The sequence below is a fragment of the Macaca nemestrina genome, chromosome Y (assembly GCF_043159975.1).
Source record: "Macaca nemestrina isolate mMacNem1 chromosome Y, mMacNem.hap1, whole genome shotgun sequence".
NCBI lineage: Eukaryota > Metazoa > Chordata > Mammalia > Primates > Cercopithecidae > Macaca > Macaca nemestrina.
Genome location: NC_092146.1, coordinates 4813055 through 4824330, shown reverse-complemented (window position 1 = coordinate 4824330; position 11276 = coordinate 4813055).

Below are 11276 nucleotides of genomic sequence, written 5' to 3'. Positions count from 1 at the left end.
GGACATATCTCAAAATAATAAGAGCTACTTATGACAAACCCACATCCAACGTCATACTGAATGGGCAAAAACTGGAAGCATTCCCTCTGAAAACTGGCAAAAGACAGGGATGCCCTCTCTCACCACTCCTATTCAACATAGTGTTGGAAGTTCTGGCCAGAGTAATCAGTCAGGAGAAAGAAATAAAGGGTATTCAATTAGGGAAAGAGGAAGTCAAATTGTCCCTGTTTGCAGATGACATGATTATGTATTTAGAAAATCCCATTGTCTCAGCCCCAAATCTCCTTAAGCTGATAAACAACTTCAGTAAAGTCTCAGGATACAAAATCAATGTGCAAAAATCACAAGCATTCCTATACACAAATAACAGATAAACAGAGAGCCAAATCATGAGTGAATTCCCATTCACAATTGCTTCAAAGAGAATAAAATACCTAGGAATCCAACTTACAAGGGATGTGAAGGACCTCTTCGAGGAGAACTACAAACCACTGCTCAACGAAATAAAACGGGACACAAAGAAATGGGAGAACATGCATTCCACGCTCATGGATAGAAAGAATCAAAACCATGAAAATGGCCATACTGCCCAAGGTAATTTATAGATTCAATTCCATCCCCATCAAGCCACTAATGACTTTCTTCATAGAATTGGAAAAAACTACTCTAAAGTTCATATGGAACCAAAAGAGACCCCGCATTGGCAAGACAATCCTAAGCCAAAAGAACAAAGCTGGAGGCATCATGCTACCTGACTTCAAACTACAGTACAACGCTACAGTAACCAAAACAGCTTGGTACTGCTACCAAGACACAGAGATGGACCAATGGAACAGAACAGAGGCCCCAGAAATAACACCACACATCTTCGACCATCTGATCTTGGACAAACCTGACAAAAAGAAGAAATGGGGAAAGGATTCCCTATTTAATAAATGGCTCTGGGAAAACTGGTTACCTGTATGTGGAAAGCTGAAACTGTATACCTTCCTTACACCTTATACAAAAATTAAATCATGATGGACTAAAGACTTAAATGTTAGGCCTAAAACCATAAAAACTCTATAAGAAAACCTAGGCAATACCATTCAGGACATAGACATGGGCAAGGACTTCATGACTAAAACACCAAAAGCAATGGCAACAAAAGACAAAATTGAGAAATGGGATCTAATTAAACTAAAGGGCTTCTGCATAGCAAAAGAGTGCGCAGGATTATAAATCATGCTACTATAAAGACACATGCACACATATATTTACTGTGGCACTATTCACAATAGCAAAGACTTGGAACCAACCCAAATGTCCATCAGTGATAGACTAGATTAAGAAAATGTGGCACATATCCACCATGGAATACTATGAAGTCATATAAAAGGATGAGTTCATGTCCTTTGCAGGATGAAGATGAAAACCATCATTCTGAGCAAACTATTGCAAGGACAGAAAGCCAAACACCACATGTTCTCACTCACAGGTGGGAACTGAACAATGAGAATACTTGGACTCAGGGTGGGGAACATCACACACCAGGGCTTGTTGTGGGGTGGGAGGAGTGGGGAGCAATAGCATTAAGAGAAATACCTAATGTAAATGACTAGTTAATGGATGCAGCACACCAACATGGCACATGCATATGTATGTAACAAACCTGCATGTTGTGCACATGTACCCTAGAACTTAAAGTATAATAAAAAATAAAAAAATAAAAAATAAAAAGAATTAATTTCCATCTTGATTTCATTGTTTACCCAAACATACTCAGGAGCAGATTGTTTAATTTCCATGTATTTGCATAGTTTTGAAAATTTCTCTTGAAACTGATTTCTAGTGTCATTCTGTTATGCCTAAGACTCTATATGATAAAGTTTCAATATTTTAAAGTTTTATTGAGACTTTTTGTGGCATATGGTATGGTCTATCTTAGAAAATGTTTCACATCCTGATGAGAAGAATGTATATTCCCTGGTTTGGGGGTTAGAATGTTCTGTAAATATCTGTTAGGTCCATTTACTCTAGAGTTCAGTTTATGTTATATGTGTCCTTTTTGTCTTTCTTCCTTGATAATCTGTCTAGTGCTGTTAGTGGTGTGTTGAGGTTCCCCATTATTATTGCGTTGCTATCTCTTAAGTCTAAAAGTAATTGTTTTATGAATCTGGGAGCTCTGAAGCTTGTCACACATATATTTAGGATACCTATATCTTTTGTTCAATCAGTCTCTTTATTATTCTAATAACCTTCTTTGTATTTTTTAAACTGCTGTTGCCTTAAAGTCTGTTTCATTGATACAACAATAACTACTCCTGCTTGCTTTTGGTTTCCGTTTGCATGGAATAATTTGTCTGCTCCCTTACCATTAACATTGTTATCAACATATTTTCCCTTCCAAAATTATGTACCTATACTGTCATTTAATGAGAATATAATGTGATTTATAAACTGCCATAATTTATTTAGCCAATCCCTAATAATTATTCATATAATTTCCAATTTTATATAGAGTTTTTCAGTGTCGTTATAACCAAACCAATTCAATATAAGAATAGGATAAACACTGAAACAATCAATTAAAAAATTATAGATGTGTAAGTAAATATATATAAAAAAATTAACTACAATAGTAATCAATCAACTATAAATCAGAGCAACCATGTGATGTCATTTTCAACTGTGAGAATGTCAAAGATTAAAAATAAAGAAACAGAGGAACATTAGCATTGTAGAAGAATAGGAGGCCACCCTACTATATCCCCTACAACAAGAATTTGGCACATACCAACAGATAAGCCTTTTTTTTATGAGCCTTGGGATTTATGTAGATTATGGAACCTTAGTATACTCAAAGTTACAAGAGAGTTGTTCTCAGAGTGCTGATTGTTATTCAGCACCTGTCGATTGTACTTCTGGGTTCAAGTCCCAAAATGGCCTATTTTCCCAAGGGTATTGTCTAGAGCTGTATCTGCCCTTGAGCCTATAATCAGAATCATCTGTCTAAGAGTTCATTAGAGATTACTTACAGTAGAGCCATCTGCCTACCAACATTGGCCACATCAATGGACCCAAAATTATTCTATAAATTGGCTCCAGCCCCTGTCAGCTATGGTCCCAGCTTAGTACTGCTCACACAAAGACCAAGAGAAAGGCTTGGCCATCTGTGGCACCAGGACAGATTTGCTTGTCTGTATCCCACAGCAGTCCCTGAAAGGGTTTTCTCTTATTTCAAGCCCCTCTCACTGCATTCCAGCATTTATCCCACAGGTGCAGAGAACTGATAAGAGATGCATCCATCTGAGCTACTGGGACAAACATGCTGTCTTCCATCTCCCACGAAGATCCTGAAGGAATGCTGTCTAAGCTCAGGCTTTCTTGCTGTACTCAGTGAACTATTGCTAAGGCACAGGAGACTGCTGAGACACTCACTTGTGTTAACCACTGGGGTGGGCTTGCTGGCCTCCTATCCATAGCAAATACTGAAGGGGTACTGTCTTGACTCTGTCCCTCTGCTGAAGCCTATGAGTAACCACACCCATGCAAAGAACTTCTAGAACCTCATAGCCAGTCTGAACTACGAGGGCAACCATGACAACCTCCATTCCCTCAGCACATCCTGAAGGGGCCCCAAAATTCAACTCCATTCCCTCTCACATGCAGCCTGGGAGCAATCCCAATGGCTCATGTAACTGCTGGAAGACATAAATATTTGTAAAACCAGGACAGGACTGCTGATCTCCAACCTGCAGCAGTTCCTAAAGGAGCCCTGATTCTAAGCTCCAGCTCCTCTCAGCTGTGGTCTGGAAGCAATCCTGCCTGCTGATGCCACTGGGTCAGGTTGCCAACAGTGGTCCCATACAGATTCTTAATTAAACCTGAAGTTCAGTTTCAGCTTCTTCTTCTAGCTGTGGTTTGAGAGCAGTTCTGCCCAGCTGACATCCCACTTGGAAATGCGACCATCTGAGTCTCCATGGCATGCTTTCCAACATTTGTCCCTCAGTGGAACCCCAAATGGCCCTGCATCTTGATATATGTCCTTCTTTTCCTTTTTTATTATACTTTAAGTTCTAGGGTACATGTGCACAATGTGCAGGTTTTTTACATATGTATACATGTGCATATGTAACTCATCATTTACCTAATGTAAATGATATACCTGCACCCATTAACTGGTGAGCTGCACCCATTAACTCATCATTTACATTAGGTATATCTCCTAATGCTATCCCTCCTCCCTTCCCCCACTCCACAACAGGCCCCAGTGTGTGATGTTCCCCTTCCTGTGTCCAAGTGTTCTCATTGTACAATTCCCACCTATGAGTGAGAACATGTGGTGTTTGGTTTTCTGTTCTTGTGATAGTTTGCTGGGAATGATGGTTTCCAGGAAAAAAAAGAAAGAAGGAAAGAAGGAAGGAAGGAAAAAAGGAAGGAAGGAAGGAAGGAAGGAAGGAAGGAAGGAAGGAAGGAAGGAAGGAAGGAAGGAAGGAAGGAAGGAAAGAAAGTTACCTTCTAAATTGATCTACACAATAGGCCATGTGAGTGGAACAGTGGATCAAGCAGAGGTATGAGGAAGGAGGTCAAGGACATAGAAGGTGTAAAATAGAAAGTTACCTGGGGATATTTCCACACCACCTTTCCAGGAAGCAGTCAGTTGTAGAAAATAATCATTCTAAGACAGAAATCATGGATTACAGAAAAGTCTGTCTTTGATGCATTACCTGCTTCAGTTCCTGGTATTTCTGGTTTTTGAAGAGTGTCAGAGGAGGACCCACAGATTGAACTATGCCTAGAGTGAGGAAAATTGTTGTATTTGTAGGAACAATTTCTTGGGTCTTTTAAGGGTAACCTGAGATTAGACAAATAGCCATCATCCCAGTAACTTCTTCCCAGAACTAGGCACTTCTAGTTTGACTTTAAGGGAAATGACACCATATTCAAAGAAGAAGTGGCCATACGGTATCTAATTAGTATGAGACCTTGGGTAAGGCACCTAACCATTTTGGGGTCTCAGCTTCTTTATCTGTCAAATGGGGCAATATCAGCCTTAATCTTATTGGGAAAAAAATCAATAATAAAAGTGAAGATTTTTAATTAAAATAATTCCAGATACATTAACATTTACCTAACTTCAGAAGTTAAGTAACATTCCAAAGAGAGATGAGATCCATAACCATGGACACATACTTGTATTGTAAAGCTTGACAAAATGAGCTTAAATTTCCTGTGAAGATCTCTCTCCACATTCAAAAAAAGTTAAAAATGAAGTAAGAATTCTATACAAAGAGCAATATCTTTCACTCTTCTTTCAGGAAGGGAAGAGAATGATATAAATATAAGCACCCAGATTGATTTTCCTTGGCATCTATGCCTGACTCTCATAGAATTACCCCAAAGTAATGCATTAGAGTATATAACTCAAATTGTTATTCAGAGAAGCATACAGTTGTTATTTGCTCTAAAGTAAATAATAATTTATCCAGTCTTCTCCACAAATTTTCTGTATTGAGGATAATATTAATGAAGATCAACATAAAAACTTACAAATAAGCAGGGATGGTAGCTCACATCTGTAATCCCAGCTACTCAGAAGGCTGAATTAGGAGGATATTTTGAGTCCAGTAGTTCAAAGTCAGCCTTGGCAACACAGCATGATTCCATCATACCCCACCCCAACAAAACTCAAAACTCCAAAAGCAAACCAACAATCCTTACAACTTTTACCAGAAAGTGGTCTTTATTTAGACCCCAATACAGGGTTTTTGAACCTCATGTAAGAAAGAATTCAGGGCGAGTGCACAGAGTTAAGTGAAAGCAAGTCTACTAGGAAAATATGGGAACAAAATAATGGCTACTCCATAGGCAGAGCAGTGGCATGGACTGCCTGATTTAGTATACTTATAGTTATTTCCTGATTATATGCTAAACAAGAGGTGGATTATTCATGAGTTTTCTGGAAAAGTGGTGAGTAATTCCTGGAACTGGGCCAGGCGCAGTGGTTTACACCTGTAATCCCAGCACTCTGGGAGGCCGAGGCAGGCAGATTACCTGAGGTTGGGAGTTCAAGACCAACCTGACCAACGTGAATAAGACCAGTCTCTACTAAAAATACAAAATTAGCCAGGGTGGTGGCACATGCGTATAATCCCAGCTACTCAGGAGGCTGAGGTAGGAGAATCATTTGAACCCGTGAGGCGGAGGTTGCTGTGAGCTGAGATCAGGCACCATTGCACTCCAGCCTGGGCAACAAAAGAGAAACTCTGTCTCAAAAAAAAAAAAAAAAAAGAAAAAGAGAGATTCCTAGAATGGAGGGTTCCTCCCCTTTTTATAACATATAGGGTAGTTTCCTGACATTGCCATGGCATCTTTCCTCTCCTTATTATCTTGCATAACATACTAGTAATAGTTAACTTTATATCTCTCTATTTGTTAAGTTAGTTTAGTTGAGTTAAACAAATCAAAGGAAAAGATAGATACCAAAGAGGACTTATACACTCTTTTGTGGAAACAGGAAAAGGTATAATGCCTTATTTATTTGGAGTTAAAGAGAGGAAGTTAAAGATATTTTACATGCATACCAATTTACAAATAGGGTGGACTATTCTGTGTCACTCTGGCTACATTTAACAACATATCCCAGTAGTTTTTTCTTGTATTTTTTCCAGTTAGCATAGACTACAAGGGAGTAATCCACTGAGAGTTGGAAGTCTGATGTGAGAGGGATCGACTATTTTGTAGATTACATGCTATTGCTATCTGCTGATTAATGTTGGCATTAAGCAGCATCTGGCACTGAAAATGTCCCTGCTCCTCCAGTATCTTTCTTCAGTTTTCTCTGATTCCTGAGCCAGGTGTTTGTGTGATTAGCCCTGTGACAAATGGTCCTATATTTGACAGCATTCCCGTATCATCAGAGACAAAAGGAACAGATACAAGTTTAAGTTCACCTTTGTGGGTTATCAATTCATGACTGTGAGTATCCACTCACAGTTACAAAGTTCAAGTAGTTGATTATCTTCTCTTTCTGACCACCATCCTGTAAATTTCAGACTCCCACACTGAAAAAGACTTGCAGTGACTGTTTAACCAGCTATCATAAATGTCTAAGCAAATTCCCTGTTTCTGCTTCTTAGATTAAACCCCAAGTAACATAAATAGATATGTAGATCTAGAATAAAATTGAAATTTCAGAAATGAGTTTCATTTAAGGACACTTTTTTTAAATGGTGCAAAGAAAATCAATGTAAACAGACTGTCTTTTTAACAAATATTACTTAGAAAATTGGATATCCGCATGCAAAATCTAGACCTTCACTTCACAACACACACACACACCTTAAAATGGATCACAAATCTTTAAAACCTTTAGGCAAAAACATAGAAAAAAGTTTTCAAGATTTTAAAGAGTTCTAAGGTATAACCCCCAAATTCTACTCCAAAAAACATTGATACGTTACACTTTGTCAAAATTAAAATTATATAATTTTGTTTAAAAATTAAACAATTTAAAGATTTTTTAATTAAAAATGTTTGCCCTTCAAAGCCACTATTAAAAAAATAAAACAGTAGCCAAGACTTAGAGTAAATATTTTAAAATCATGGCCGGGCATGGTGGCTCATGTCTGTAATACCAGCACTTTGGGAGGCTGAGGTGGGTGGATCATGAGGTCAGGAGATGGAGACCATCCTGGCTAACATGGTGAAACCCTGTCTCTACTAAAAAAAAAAAAAACAAAACACACACACACAAAAAATTAGCTGGGCGTGGTGGTAGGCACCTGTAGTCCTAGCTACTTGGGAGGCTGAGGCAGCAGAATGGTATGAACCCAGGAGGCAGAGCTTGCAGTGAACCGAGATGGCACCACTGCACTCCAGCCTGGGCAACAGAGACTCCATCTCAAAATAAATAAATAAATAATAAAATCATGTATCTGATCAAGAACTCTTGTATCTAGACTATATTAAGAAATAATATAAACAATAAAAGATTTACTTTAAATGTGAGAAAAGATTTGGATATATAGTTCAAAAGAAGTTATATCAGCAGCTAATTGACATTATTAAAAAGATCCTCAAAGTCAGATAAGGAATAATGTTGTATTAGTTTTTTACAGCTGTCATAAGAAAATTCCATAGTGGCTTAGAAGATAAGCCACTCACAAATCTGGAGGATGAAAGTTAGAGATCAAGGTGCCAGCAGGTTCTGTTTCTACTGTGGCCTTTCTCCTTGACCTGCAGATGGTTTCATCTTTCTGTGCCCTTATCTGGTCTTTACTTCTTGACTATAGGTAACTGCTGTCCTTTCTTTTTCTTGAAGGACACCAAATTATATTGTAGTAGGGACTCAACTATGACTTCATTTAACTCTAATTACTTCTTAAGTCTCTCTGCCTTCAAACAGAGTCATGTTATGGGTTGGGACTTCAACATTTAAACTTTGGGATACAATTCAGTTCTTAACAAGAGTTTACCTTCAGAAAGTCAACTGTGTGATTATGGAATTAAAAATTACTTAAAAATTAAATTAGCAATTTAAAAGTGTTATGTAAGAATCAAAGTAAAAGAAGTAGAGATGGGTTCAAGTAATAGTATCAGATAAGAAAAATGAATAAAATATTTCCATGAAGGTACTTCAGTCTTACTGGTTTCTGTTGTGTCCAACCATAAAAAATATTTTAGTGGAATTAAAATTAGCCACTGACATTCTTAATACAAAAAGCTTTTAGCAAGGAAGAATAAACTATTCAAGTGAAACATTCAGGTACTTGCATTGGGAATAATAAGGAAACAACTCAGCCTATAGAGAATGGAGAAAAAGCAAGGCAGGATGATGGCCCCCAGCTGGGAATGATACAGAGCCAGGGAAACCTCCCATGCCCAGTGAAGCGACAAGTGAATAATACTGAGAACCCACACTTCTGCCATGAATCATAACAGTTAGGTCAGGAGATCTTCTCATGAACCCACTCCATCAGGGCCAGACACACAGAACCATGTGGAGTCTCGGCAGGGCAGCCACTCAGACACATGGAGAGACACAAAATCCTTACATACCACGACTTTGTAGACTTCCCAACAAAAGCATATGCAACTCTGGCAAAGCAGGAGTTAGAGTCCATATATACCCCTAGGAAAGGGGCTGAATCCAAGGGCTTGATCAGCAAAAGTCTGCAGGACCTACTTCCATGGCACCTCAACAGCATAAGACCCACTGGCTTAAAATCCCCGTCAACCACTGGCAGCAGCATTATATCTCCCTGATACAGAGCTTTCCATGGGAGGAATGGGCCACCATTTTTGCTGTATTCACAGCCTCAGTCACTGTTGCCTTAGGGCTCCAATAAGTCTGAGGCAAGTAATGGTTCCCCAGTGTAGGCTGGCAACTCTATGGAGACATCGTCAGACTGCTTATTCACATGGATACTGCATCCCATTTTTCTTCACTAGACGGAATCTCCCAGTGGGCATCTCTAGGCACTGTCATTGGTATTTTCCAGCTGACAGAAGTTTCCTTTCTTTTCCCTCCCACCACCTCTCCCTTCCCCCCCCCTCTGTCTTTCTCCCCTCCTTCTTTCCTTCCTTATCTCCCAGCAGGTGTCTCTAGTCACCACCATTGGTATTTTCCAGCTCACAGAGGTTTCTTTTGTTTTTTCCTTCTTTCCTATTTTTTTTTTTTTTTTTGAGACAGCGTCTGGCTCTGTTGCCCAGGCTAGAACGCAGTGATGTGCTTGGCTCACTGCACCCTCCACCTCCCAGGCTCAAACTATCCTCCCCGCTCAGCCTCCCCAAGTAGCTGGGACCACAGGTATATGCCCCATGCCTGGCTAATTTTTGTATTTTTTCTAGAGATGGAATCTTATTTTGTTGCCCAGGCTGGTCTCAAAGTCCTGATCTCAAGCAATGTAACTGCTTCAGCCTCCTAGAATGCTGGGATTACAGGCATGAGCCACTGCACCTGGCCCCCAAGAAAGGTTTCACACCTCCCTGGGACACAGCTCCCTGGGAATTGTGGGCTGCCATCTTTACAGTTTGGGTGACCTAACCATTCTAGCCTTCAGACTTTGGAGAATTCAAGGTGACTGGGGGCTAAAGTAAACCTCCAGCACAACACAGCTAGTCTATAAAAACAGGGCCAGCGCACTGCTGTTTTAAGCAGGTCTCCAATCCCATTTCTCTCACTGGGCAAGACCTCCCAAATAGGGTCTCCAGCCACCTTTGCTGGTATTTTCCAGCCAACAGAGATTTCAAATCTCCCTGGGACAGAGCTCCCAGAGGGAGGGGCAGGCCATCTTTGCTGTCTCAGACTTCAGTGTTGATTCCTTCAGGTACTGGAAATTCCTCAAAAAGCTAAAAAGAGAACTACCATTTGACTCAGGAATTCCATTACTGAGTATGTGCCTGAAGCAATATAAACGTTCTATCATAAAGATACATGCATATGTTCGCTGTAGCACTATTCACAATACAAAGACATGAGATCAAACTAAATGCCCATCAATGACAGATTGAATAAAGAAAATATGGTACATGTTCACCATGGAATACTATGCAGCCATAAAAAGAATGAGATCATGTCTTTTGCAAGGAAATGCAAAGAACATGCCTTAAAGCTGGAGGCCGTTATTCCTAGCAAACTGATGCAGGAACAGAAAATCCAATATAGTGTGTTCTCCCTCAAAACTTAAAAAGATGAGTTAAATGATGAGAACTTATAAAGAAGTAAACAACAGACACTGGGGCCTACTTGAGGATGGAGAATGGGAGAGAAGCGAGAAACAGAAAAGATTAACTATTGGATACTAGACTTAGTACCTGGGTAATGAAATTATCTGTGTAACAAACCTCCCTGTTACAAGTTTACCTATATAACAAACTTGCACATGTAACCCTGAACTGAAAATAAAGGTTAGAAGAAAAAAAAACCAAAACTGTTAACAACCTGGGAATGGAGAAAAAGACAATTTCAAAGGACAGATGGCATTTTGGCTATAATGTGATAATGAATAGCATAATTTATGTAGAAAATTTATGTAAAGAAGAATTGATATGTACATACACTGTTGCACAAACTGTGTGAATCCTTTTGACTAGTGTAGAGAACTCCATAACTGAACAGTATTTTAGTTACAAGCTGGAGATAACAAATCATTCCAAACTTAGTTACTATACAAGACAATTATTTGGTTCACAATTCTATGATAATTACTGATAGCTGTGTCTGAGCTCAGCTGACCTCAGCTAGAAGTGCTCATTTGTTTGCAGTCACTTGGAATTTAGATGGACAGTAA